At 36.1% G+C, this 11800-nt stretch overlaps 1 pseudogene across 1 annotated transcript; it reads right to left on the bottom strand.

The window, feature by feature from the left end:
• Window positions 1-549: 549 nt before the first annotated feature.
• On the bottom strand, window positions 550-8796 carry LOC132163580 (threonine dehydratase 1 biosynthetic, chloroplastic-like; annotated as a pseudogene). Its single transcript, XR_015913037.1, has 7 exons — window positions 8311-8796; window positions 6301-6480; window positions 5912-6181; window positions 4373-4579; window positions 2903-3151; window positions 1370-1504; window positions 550-1154 (listed from the first exon to the last, which is right to left on the bottom strand). The product of XR_015913037.1 is annotated as a threonine dehydratase 1 biosynthetic, chloroplastic-like (transcript).
• Window positions 8797-11800: the final 3004 nt, after the last annotated feature.

The following is an 11800-nucleotide window of genomic DNA, read 5'->3' as shown; positions in this document are numbered from 1 at the left end:
CCAGGTTGCAAGGTGGAGGACGGTGAGTGGCAAGTAGCAGGGAGCTAGACTGAGAAGGAGGCATGTGGCCTTGGGCAGCAAAGTAGTGGACGGCAGAAGGTGGTGAAAAAACACTGTTAAAGGGCAGAAATGAAATAGGAAAGTCACGAGAACACCGACTAGGGAGAAAAAATGAGAGAGGAGGGAAAGAGGAAGAACCATTCCTCCTTCCCAAACAAACACACAACCAGTGGTAAAAAGCCTCACAAAGGAGGCACATTTTCTCTACATAGAGAGAAGGAGGAGCTTCTCTCACTATAGAGAAGCCGTAAATTTATCTTTTTATGCAATAGCTTATGCCGACTTTGGAAATGCCTATGACCTCATTTGCGATAATTGATAAAGGATAATAACCGTAATAACCACGTTGATATAAATAATAATCGTATGATACGAATGCAGATGCAAATACCTTGGTGGTGTCCTGTGATGGAGTTACCCAGCAGGAAAAGCTTGCTGGACACCAAAATAGGAACAACAATCACATCTGAGTTTCTCCAAAGACAAAAATAAGGTACCAACTCTGGAGATCCAATGAAATGAAAAAGTAGAAGTATACACAAATATTACATGTATTTTACATAAAGCGCACAAATATTATATGCTAAGCACCAACTCGGTCTTCATCTCATCTCAAGCTTCATCTCATCTGAAGCTCCATCTTCATCTTTTGATTCTTGTCACAATTTTATTCTACTGATTTCATTCCTTGGTGCCTTCTCTTTATACAGCAACTCAGATTTATTAGCAAGACATATAGTGGCGCCCTTTTAAAGCAGGACAATGATCCTCTTCATTTCATTTGAAATGGATAGTATATAAATCATGGTCAGAATCTAAAATTAGTACATCTAACGGTGTACATGATACTATATTATTGTAAACTTTATAAAAAACGAGTCAACATTAACATCATGTACACCGTTAGATGCACCAAATTTAAATTCTGACCATGAAATGAAGGTGTGACACCTACTAGTGCATCAATAGTGGCAAAGCTTCATCCCTGATTCAAATGCATAAGCATATCCTAGACTATTGGCCAAAGCCTTGAATTCATCCATCTCGGAGCTTACAACTTGGAGACCCATTAATACATTTCCACCACTCTCACCCTGGTAAAGAGGCAAAACACAATGTAACCGTTAGCAATAAGCTCAAACTAAAAAAATATAATTTCTTTAGGCTATTCTTCCATATAAATTATAGCAAAAAACAACGATAGTTAAAGGCCAGAAAATCAAAAGATCATTTTCAAGAAAATTATCAAAATAAATTTGGCTTTTGCATAATTGGGAATTCAAAGTGCTAGTAGAGAATTGAGCACAACCTGTCCTCCGTAATTGAGCCTGCTAATATTCCAACGGGCACTGAACGCATCTAATAATTTCATCAGAGCACCTGGCCTCTTGGGGATGACAAACCAACAGAGAATCTCATTCTCAATGCTTGATCGATCACCCGACTGAAAAATATCCCAAAAGAGTGGAATCATAACCAGTGCCTATTTAAAGACAAACTGAAGATAACTGAAGGAAGAAGGGGAAGGGAAAAGAAAAAAGGAAGAAATATTCTCTATTAACTGCTCAATCTTTGAATATGCATTATTTCATAAAATTTTCTGTTTCGGTATATTTCTAACACTTGCATTATTGCATTACAAAGGAAAGTCATGAAATTGAAGCTATGGAATCTTATGAGAGGTCAATATTGCAGTGCAGTCCCATGATCGAGGTCTTAATAATTCAATTCTTCTCTTATAACTTGTTAGCAACTAAGCTAAAAGTGAAGTGAAAAGAAACATAAAAATTGTTAGAATATTAATTAAATGATTAAATTCACTATCATTTATCATGGTATCAAAGTAGAGATTTTGAGTTCAAACAATATCTTTAATTCACCTCCCATTCAATAATATTTCACATATTGAAGTCATATAACATTAAATAATGGAAGCTTATAAGAGGTCAATCTTCTAGAACTCTAAATAATTTTATTCTTCTCCTATAACTTATTCACAAGTAAGCTAAAAGTAAAAGTGAAGAAATATGAGCATTGTTAGAAAAATAATTAAACTTATATTTTTTTATGAGCTTAAACTTTTTGAACAACAAACAATTTATTATGGTATTAAAGCAAAGATCTTAATTTATGCAGCATTCGAATGTGTTAGATTAAAGTACACGATTTTTAAATTTGTTGTTTGAATTATCTTCAAACAAGGTTCAAGCAAAACTCTATGGTCTAAACATTTTCAACTTACCATTTGATCATGTATCAAACAGGCTTCAAATGATGCTCTCGATTTTGCAATTTTTAGTTTACCGTTCAAACGATTATCGAACTTGCTTCGAAGAAAGAGTTCAACATTGGAACCCAAGTAGTACCGGTCGAACACGCATGAATAGAGTGTGAAAACAAAATCTTTTTAAGCTAAAAACTTCATTATTCATATAGCCCCATAACTTCATTATTCATTATTCATATAGCCCCATAACTTCTATCATCCTAGATTATGTGTAGTCCATACTAACCACCTTAGGCGAAGGTACTAGGCATCTAAGTCACTTACCACCCAAAAATGGTTGAGATATTCAAGTTTGAGACAATGTCATTGCAGTGATGCATTAACTCCTCATTAACAAGTGACATAACTCTTTTAAACTTAAATTAGTGTTTTTGTCCACAGAATGTGCCATGCCAGCACAACGTAGGTACGTAATAAAACCAACAATAATATTTGTTTTGAGGATGATTGTCATAAAAAACAAAATGATGATCTTAGTTTCAGAAAATCCAGTGGAAGAAACGCTAAGAATAGAATTGGCTTACTGCACGTAGAAAAAGTACTTTGTTGGCATACCAATGGACAAAACTCTTTGAACTTTTCGCACTTCTCTGGAACAAATGTTGCAAGGACAGACTCATGCCGGCTACCAACATCAGCAAGTTGGGATACCAACCTTAGTCCATCAAAGTTCATGTTCGCTCCACTGGTTATTGCTACAACATTTTCACCTTTCAGTCCATAATATTTGCAATATGCTTCTGCTCCAGCAATGGCAAGGGCCCCTGCCGGTTCAAGTACGGCTCGCTTTTCCTCGAACATGTCCTGCAGCAAAAAGTCCAATTACAATTATAGCACTCAAATTACTATAGTGTCTTGCCAAAGTTCCATAGAAAGAATTAGCATGCTTAATTACCCACTCTTTTTCTTTCTTTCTTTTTCTGGATATCAAAAGCCAGAAATGACTCCATATTATATGATTAAGCAGGTCAAATTACAAATTGAAGCATGATATACTGCAAGCATACAAATCAAAATATTCAGGTTATGATCTTTCTAGTGCCATAATCTAACTAAACTATAAGGGTCTGCAATTTTCTTAATAAAATGCCCATTTAAGATGGCTTCTGACAAGGACTCTTTTGCAGCCCTAAAAATCAGATGTAGTCTTAACACTTTAGTGTGCACATTTAATTTTCATTTTTTTCATATTTTTTATCCAACTGAAGAGAAAATTTTCTTTGTTTCATTGGCTTTAAGAGAAATAATGAGAATACTAATTGATTCATACAGTGGGAAACAATTGTTTACTCTATTAGTGAAACAGAAATTTGAGAGTCAGAGGATCCAAATATCAGATAGAATTGGAAAAGGACACTGATAAACTATATAAGTAGAGACTCAGCAAGTAACCTTTTTCTTCTTAATTCTTACTCCTGGTTGTTGTATGAGTCATCTTGTCCAGTAGTATTAACCATCGAACAGTAAAATATTGTTCCAAAAGCAAGCCACAAAGCACACAGCAATTCTTATGAGCTGCGCTCAACAATTGTTTGGGCCTCATCGTGTACTAGGCAAGTATTGGATGTTCAACTTACTTTTTAAAACCTTGAATTTGGTTTAGGTATCAAGCATGGTGGCCTGCGTTATATATATATATGTGTGTGTGTGTGTGTGTGTGTGTGTGGGGGGAGGGGGGGGGGGGGGGGGGGGGAAACTACATTTACTCCCTCTAACTACCACCCTAGGGAGGGACTATTGGACCCATCTACCTTGAGCAAGTTGACACAACACCCTAGGCTACCTGGGGCAGTTGGGCCCCACAGCCTGCTCACTTAGACTGCCCAAATCTCTCTGCATTTGGGACAACTTAATTGTAGTGGATCGTCATCTCCCAATTAGATGGGAGTAAATGTTATTCCCTATATATACATATAGGAATTTCTCTAACATTAAATGGAAACAGCCAAGACTATTCCATGTACGGTAAAATCAAAGGCCTCTGTGATGCAAGGTTCCGAGCTAAGAGTATGAAGAGAGACTCACCTTTATTGATGCACAGATAGCATCTTGGCTGACAAGAACTACTCCATCAATGAGCTCTCTGCATAACCGAAGAGTTTCATTTCCAACCACATCCACGGCTACCCCATCTGCAAATTTTCCTATTTTATCTAGCATAATTCTCTGCCGATGATATAAAGATAGTGCCATTGAGTTTGCGTCATATGGCTCCACCCCAATGATCTTGACCTACATGATAGATGTATACTGGTAGTGCTAATTATGGTTTTACGCAAATGTAACCAAAAGATTTACACACTGGCTAAAATAAACATTGTGAGATGCAAAGCACAGAAAGTGGAACAAAAAACTGAATAAGTAAAAGGGAAAATTGCAAAATTAGTCTACGGGATTTGAGATTATGACAAATAACTCTCTAAGGTTTCAAAACTGACAAATAACTCCATATGATATGCATGTGTAATAAATAACTCTCTCAGTACAAATTCCGGTCATTTTTCGGTCTGTGTCATTTTGAAATTATACATTTACTCTCAAACAAATTATAAAAGATTAAAATAAAAGAAGGGGGGGGGAACATAAAAGAATAGAAAAAGGGGCACTTAGGGGGTGGTTTGGCCACCTCCTCTAGCTGGTCTAGGGATGGCCAAACCATCACCATAGTTAGCACCCATTTTTCTTTTTCTTTTTTTATTACCTTTTTTAGGGTAAATGAGTAATTTCATCATGGCCCCAGCAGAAAAAAAGTCAAAATCTGTACCAAGGAAGTTATTTGTTACATAGGCACACCACAAGAAGTTATTTGTCACCTATTTGTACAACCTCAAATCCCAGGACCAATTTAACAATTTTTCCTAAATAAAAAAATGGTCTCCGAGAATTTGTTCATTGATACAACATAAACTCAGTACACCTAATCAACAAATAAAATGAAACATAGAATTATAGAAAAAGGAAGATGGGATTTCATTCCAACTTGGATGAGATTTGAAGCAGAAAACAGTTCATTAAACTTAACACGCACTCCGATTGAATCACACTATCAAACAGATAAATGAATCATCAAATTAATTTCACACTATATGTTACCATCCTCGTACTTATTTAGTCATCATGTTTGATGTTAGTACATCCATAGAATAAAAACTTTTAATCTGTACAACCAAATTCTTAAAGCATAGCAGAAAACTTGAGACAGTCCATATGCTGAATTCCGGGAATACTTTCTTTTTCCCAGACTTAAGATATCATTGCATCCATAAGCATCTTAAAGAAATTTTTCCATAAAGTTACATTTCTATTTCAAAAATGTTGCATACCCTTATTCAGCTTCAATAACATCCGTACTTCAAAACAATGCGCTCAAATCTCCTAAACTTGAAGAATAATTTTGATGACTTAAAGTCTTAAACAGTTAAACCCAGGAAGCTGTAATATATTTTCAGTTTGTATATTATTTAAACACAATAAGTTGTTTGTATACTTTTTCTGGAGTCCCATTGAAGTCGTAGGCCAAATGCATTTGCTTAGTTGAATTTTGAAGGAAAACATGTCACATACCTCAGGGTAAACTGCCTTCACATAGGCAGAAATTCCAGCTATTAGCCCGCCACCTCCAACAGGCACAAAGATTGCATGCAATGGAGCAGGCATTTGACGCACAATCTCCATTCCTACAGTCCCCTGCCCTGCAATGATATCTGGGTGATCAAAACCAGGAACAAACGTTCGACCTTCTTCTCTGGCCCGCTTCTTGGAATACTCTTGTGCTTCATCATAAGACTCGCCAACAAGCACAACTGTAGCACCCAACCTCTCCACCGCCTTCAGCTAAACAAAAGTGTAATACCAAATAATTGGGATATCTAAAATTGACAACATAATGAGACAAATCAAAAGCTTTTTATCATAAATCAATGAATGTGATGGTAGGGAAAAAGGCTATCAACTTTGATTTCAGGAGTTGCAACAGGCATGGCGACGACTGCATCACAGCCTAGTTTTTGTGCAGATAACGCAACTCCTTGGGCATGGTTCCCTGCTGATACACAAATGACTCCCCTGTCCAACTGTTCCCTTGAAAGCTTGGCCATCATGTTATAAGCTCCCCGCAGCTTGAAGGAGAATACCTAGCAGTTTGAAGACATCAATAAAGAGTTTGGAAAACTGTTTTCTGTTCTTGAAATGTGGAAGACAAACAAGCACAAACAGCATTTCCTCAGAATGAACCCTTTCGACAAAAAAATCCAAAATGATGGTTTTCTTGTTTACAGGAACATTAATCGATCTGTTGAGATTAAATTGTTATCAAATTCCTGCGTGAAAGACAATTTTCAAGAAGCAAAATCTCATGGTTTCATAAAAATGAGGATTCTTTGAGATATTTTCGAAGTTAGCACAAAGTATATTATCATCAAGAAAAAGTTCAATTTCTTAGGAATATGCAAGTATTTAAGACACACAGCAGTTCAGTTCTCGCGGGTTGCCAATTCCTCATCAGTTGATCTTCCTTGGTCGATTCAGCTCCCGGCGCCATCTCCGCCATTGTTGGTGCCTCGATATGAATTGGCTTCTCGGCAACCTAAGCCCTTTCCCTCTCCTACAGAGAAGCCCAGTTGCACTCCTCTGGCTCCACAGCACCCCATGACCACTTGCTTAAGGAATAATGTTTTCCGGCCCAAGAGACACATCATGATGGTCTCACTCTTATTGTATTTCAGACCCCTCGGGCTCTTACTACTGATTTGGGCCCTTGCACCTTTGGGCCTGGGTGTTGGGCCACAGCTTCTAGATACTTGAGTGGCAGCAGGCCATAAAGAAAGGGATAAGGATTAAGGGCATGTTTGGGTATGCATTTGAGAAGCTTAAAAGTGCGTTTAACTTTCAAAAAGTTGGTTTGACAAAAAAGTATCCGTTTGGTAAAATAAATAAATGAAAGTGCTTTTAATGGTTAAAAAACTTAAAAATTGTCAAAACGCATTTTTGGTAAAAACTTAAAAATGACGCTTTCAGACTTAAAAGCTCTACTTCTCAAACATAATCCTAACATACTCTAACTCGAATTAATAATAATTTAGATAGGTAATATTAAAAAATTTATATGAAACACCCACTTATTTAAATAAAGTTTAAGCCGCCCGACCGTTAGTATCCCATGTTGGGGGATAAGGATCCTCTCTCCATTTCTCACATATATATATATATATATATATATATATATATATATATATTTTCTCTTTTCGGATTTTAAAGTTTGTGCATCTTATATAATTTCACATTATTTAAAAAAAAAAATTAATTTTCATATGGAGTATCCCAATCAAATTGCTAACAATTTAGGCAAATAATTAAATTATGTCCCAATAAAAACAATAAAAACAGCACAATACGGTTTCACCTGCCATATCAATTTGGTGGGTTGTAAATGGATTTTCCGTATGTCATTTTTATTTTTAGTTTTCAAAATTTGAAAAACAAATATAAATACAGAGAATGACTCGTGACAAAAAAAATAAAATAAACTTAAGGCATATTTGAGTGTGCCTTAAGTTTAATTTGTGTGTGCGCGTTTAATATTCAAAAAATCCGTTTGAAAAAAAAAATATTGGTTTAATAAAAAAAAATTGAAATCGCAACCTAAAAATGACCGAAACGCATAAATTACAAATGAAGTTTTTGCTAAAAAAACACTTTTTGTGTAATGGGTTAAAGTGAACTGTTACATTTTGACTTAAAAGTTCTATCTATTTCTCAAACATAATCTCAAACATGCTCTTAAAGATATGTTTGGTGTCATTTTTTTGTAATTTTTTTTTTTTCATTTCTTTTGGAAATTCATTATTGAATCCATGAAATTCACAAATTCAATAAATGATAGATTTTCACATCTTTTATACAAAAATAGATATAAAAATATGTGCAAAATAATGAAAACAAACATGTCTCGTAAACTTACGTACTCCAGGTTGAAGATCCTCCCTCTTGAGCCAAAGATGAACACCAAGCTTCTCAGAGAGCTTCGAAGCATAGTCCAATGGGGTCTCCACCGCAACATCATAAACCTTAGATGACAATATCTTCGTCAAGTAACTGGTGGCGCCGCTGTGAACCCCGTCCCCACCCATCCCAGATGGCAGCGCCGCCATCTTTTCCGGCACAACACCGAGGAAGCCACTCTCATACACCAACGACTCAGACGAGACTTTCATCAGCTGGGGAACATGTGAGGAGGCCGACTCGGGCGGCGTCGTATTAAGAGAATCGAGCCCTGAAAGCTTGTGGAAGCAGATCTGCTCCTTTGGGTTTGTCAATGTTGCAGTAATAATGGATGGTTGACTTTGGTTGGAGTACTTCTTCGTCCTGATTAATATTGGTGAGAAGGTTGAGTGCTCTGGTGTGCTGCGAAATAGAGGAGTGGGTGAAGCAATGAAGCAGAGTGCTTCCATTTTTGCACAGAGAGAGAGCTGACTGGTTGCAGACTAGTATAAAAGAGCTTCACAAACATTCCTCTATATATATATTCTCAAATGTTCTTGGAGAAATGATTTCCCATCTTGTTCTTCTAGTTGAGTCCCATTCGATTGCTACCTCTTATCATGATAATGTTCTTATATATATATATATTTATTTATTTATACATATATGTTTGAGTATGTAATGAATCATCTCCATTTCATTTAGAAAAAAATACTGAACAACAATCTCTTTAAAAATGGTAGCCCACCAAAATTGCTTAGAATTTTTTTTTTTTTTAACGGAAATTTGAAAATTTCATTGATTAAATATCACGAGCATAAAACTCTTACAGCACAAAGTATAAAACTCTGCAAAATCATAGTCACATTGTATGAGGTTACAAAGTTAGAGATACAAACAAAAATTCTTACAATCAAATGCTATCTATTACTTCAATCTTCCACTAACCCATATACAAATACAGTTAAAAATCAGATCTGTTCCGACCAGACTAGATCTAAGACATAGGTAGCCAAATTCTTAACATAATTTATTTAAACTGGCTGTGAGAGATCACACCGAACTATGCAGGCCGTGATAAATAAACATTCACAACTAATTATTCATCCTCGCTTATGATGCAGATCGAGAGAAAATAAACATCTTATTCAAAACAAAAAATACAAACAAACAACTAACAATTTGCAACAACAACGATCGAGGAGGAAATGAACGACACAACACTATGAAAGGTAGACGGACGCATAGCGAAAAGGCCAAAGTTGCTAATCTGGTTTGAGAAGGGGGGGAGGCGGAAGGGTAGGTGCAAGGAGAAAGGAGGAGGGAGCAGATCAGGAGAAGGGCCAAAAGTTGACTTCTAGGGTTTTGCACAAATCGCTTAGAATGTTGGCCTACAAGATAAATTCAAATTTTCATGATTTGATCATCACACTAAAAAGTCAATGGAATAAAAGAACTACTAGAGGGTCAAACCATTGATAGCTCCTTCAAGAAAGGCCCCAGAAAACACTTGAAAGACCAGCGGCCCTACAAGCCAAGGCCTATTAGGCTGACGGCCTGTGATTAGAATCCCAAGGGCCCATAGAATTATGGCCCAAACGACCCAACAAGGATTCGAACCCCCCCCCCCCCCCCCCCAATGCACGCTTCTAACAAATCTACTAGGAAAATCTCTACGTCAGTAACAAATTACTAGTAGGAGATCCTAAAACCCTAGAATGAAGAATGAGAGACGATGGCTTATAAAAAAGATTAGAGGAATATTAGCACAAGTATCTTCTAAATACTGACTTTAGCGGTCCACTATCGGCCACCCTCTAAACTCTCTCCTCCCTAACTGGTGGCGTGCGGCCACTATGTGTGTTTCTTACTTTTATGTTTCATTTCGATTGGGTTTAATATTTTACACACTAAAATATTTTATTTTTTTTCTGAATAGATAGAAGTGACATATAATTCTCCAATCCTCCCAACTCCACTTTATCAATCGGTCTCTACAAGGATTTCCAATTGTTGTTAATTCTATTATATGATCATTGCCCCTATAAGCCTATAAGCTTAATTTGCATAGACAAGGAATTCCTAAATACAATCCATGGCAAAATATATAGTTTTCAGCACCAAGCCACGCATATGCCTTCCCATTGCTCCCGCTAATTAACGCATCCACCAAATTCTGTACGAATTAAAATATAAATGGATTATCCTCTGCATATCCATTTTAAATAATGCAATTGCTTTTGTTTGCTCAAATCAAATATTGACGCCCAACTTTGGGTTAAACAATGCTTTTACCCACTAATCTTCGGCCTTGATTGGTTTTGTCGATTGAGTAATAGTTTTATCTTTACAAAGCTGATTTGACTTTTAAAATTATCATAATATTTAGAATAAATTATTATTAAATTTTGGTTTAATAATAATTTTAAAATTAATTTAAAAATATATATCATTTTAAAATTAATTTAAATATATATATATTTAGTTTAATTTATCACCGTGTCTTTCTTTTTTTCTTTAAGAAATTCATAAGAAAATGTTACAAATTGAAATTGGCAAATCATGCATGCATGTCACATAATGGAAGGGTACCTGTACCACACTTTAAAAGGTAGAAAAATGTGGAGTACACCTAACATTATCCCCTTTTTTTAACCCTCTTTTCTCTCTATTTATTGTCCTAATTTTTCTCTTCCCTTATCTATTTTTAAGTAATAAAATAGTTTCCAATGGTGATTAGGCATTTAGCTTAATTAAGGAATTTGAGTTTGGAAGATTGGTACTAGTGGCAATTATTTATTGGTAATTACTAATAATGGAAACATTATTAGTAATTAACAATTATATACGGACCGTGCCATGCGGAAGATCTTGAAACAGAATTTTGAGAGAGTGGGACTTTTGTAGGGTTAGGCTGCTCTCCACTAGTATAAAAAATAGGAAGTACGTTTCCTCCATGGAGGGTGACGGAGCCAAAATTTTGGTTCATGGGGAGTAAGATTAAAATATATGGTTTTTTTTTAAAAAAAAAAAAAAATAGGGGTAATTACATTTTTTTTCTCCATCAACTATAATGCCTTGGCACTTTCCTCCCATGAACTACCAATTGTGACACCCGACCCCCGTGAACTACCATTTTGTGCTCAAAACCCGCCTTCCGTCAGTCAAATGCGTTAACTTAGACGGTCTATCCGTCACTTTGTCCCCATGAACTACAACGCATTGTCACTTTGACCGTCTGAATTAACGCCTTTGACTGACAGAATTAAAGTTTGGACAAAGTTTTCCTCCAAACTAGGTTGGAGGAAATTCCTCCAACCTAGTCTCTAAAATTGACATGTGTCTTCAAACATGTGCTTCTCACATGTTTTTTTTAATACCCTAATTTCCACAAACTCTCCACCGTTAGTTTCTGTCTCTCACGTTCTCTCTCTCTCTCTCTCTCATGTTCTTCTCTCCTTCCCCTCCTGCACG

Source organism: Corylus avellana, chromosome 8, assembly GCF_965113065.1.
Source record: "Corylus avellana chromosome 8, dhCorAvel1.hap1.2, whole genome shotgun sequence".
NCBI classification, from domain to species: domain Eukaryota; kingdom Viridiplantae; phylum Streptophyta; class Magnoliopsida; order Fagales; family Betulaceae; genus Corylus; species Corylus avellana.
This window is presented reverse-complemented; position numbering and strand designations above follow the sequence as displayed.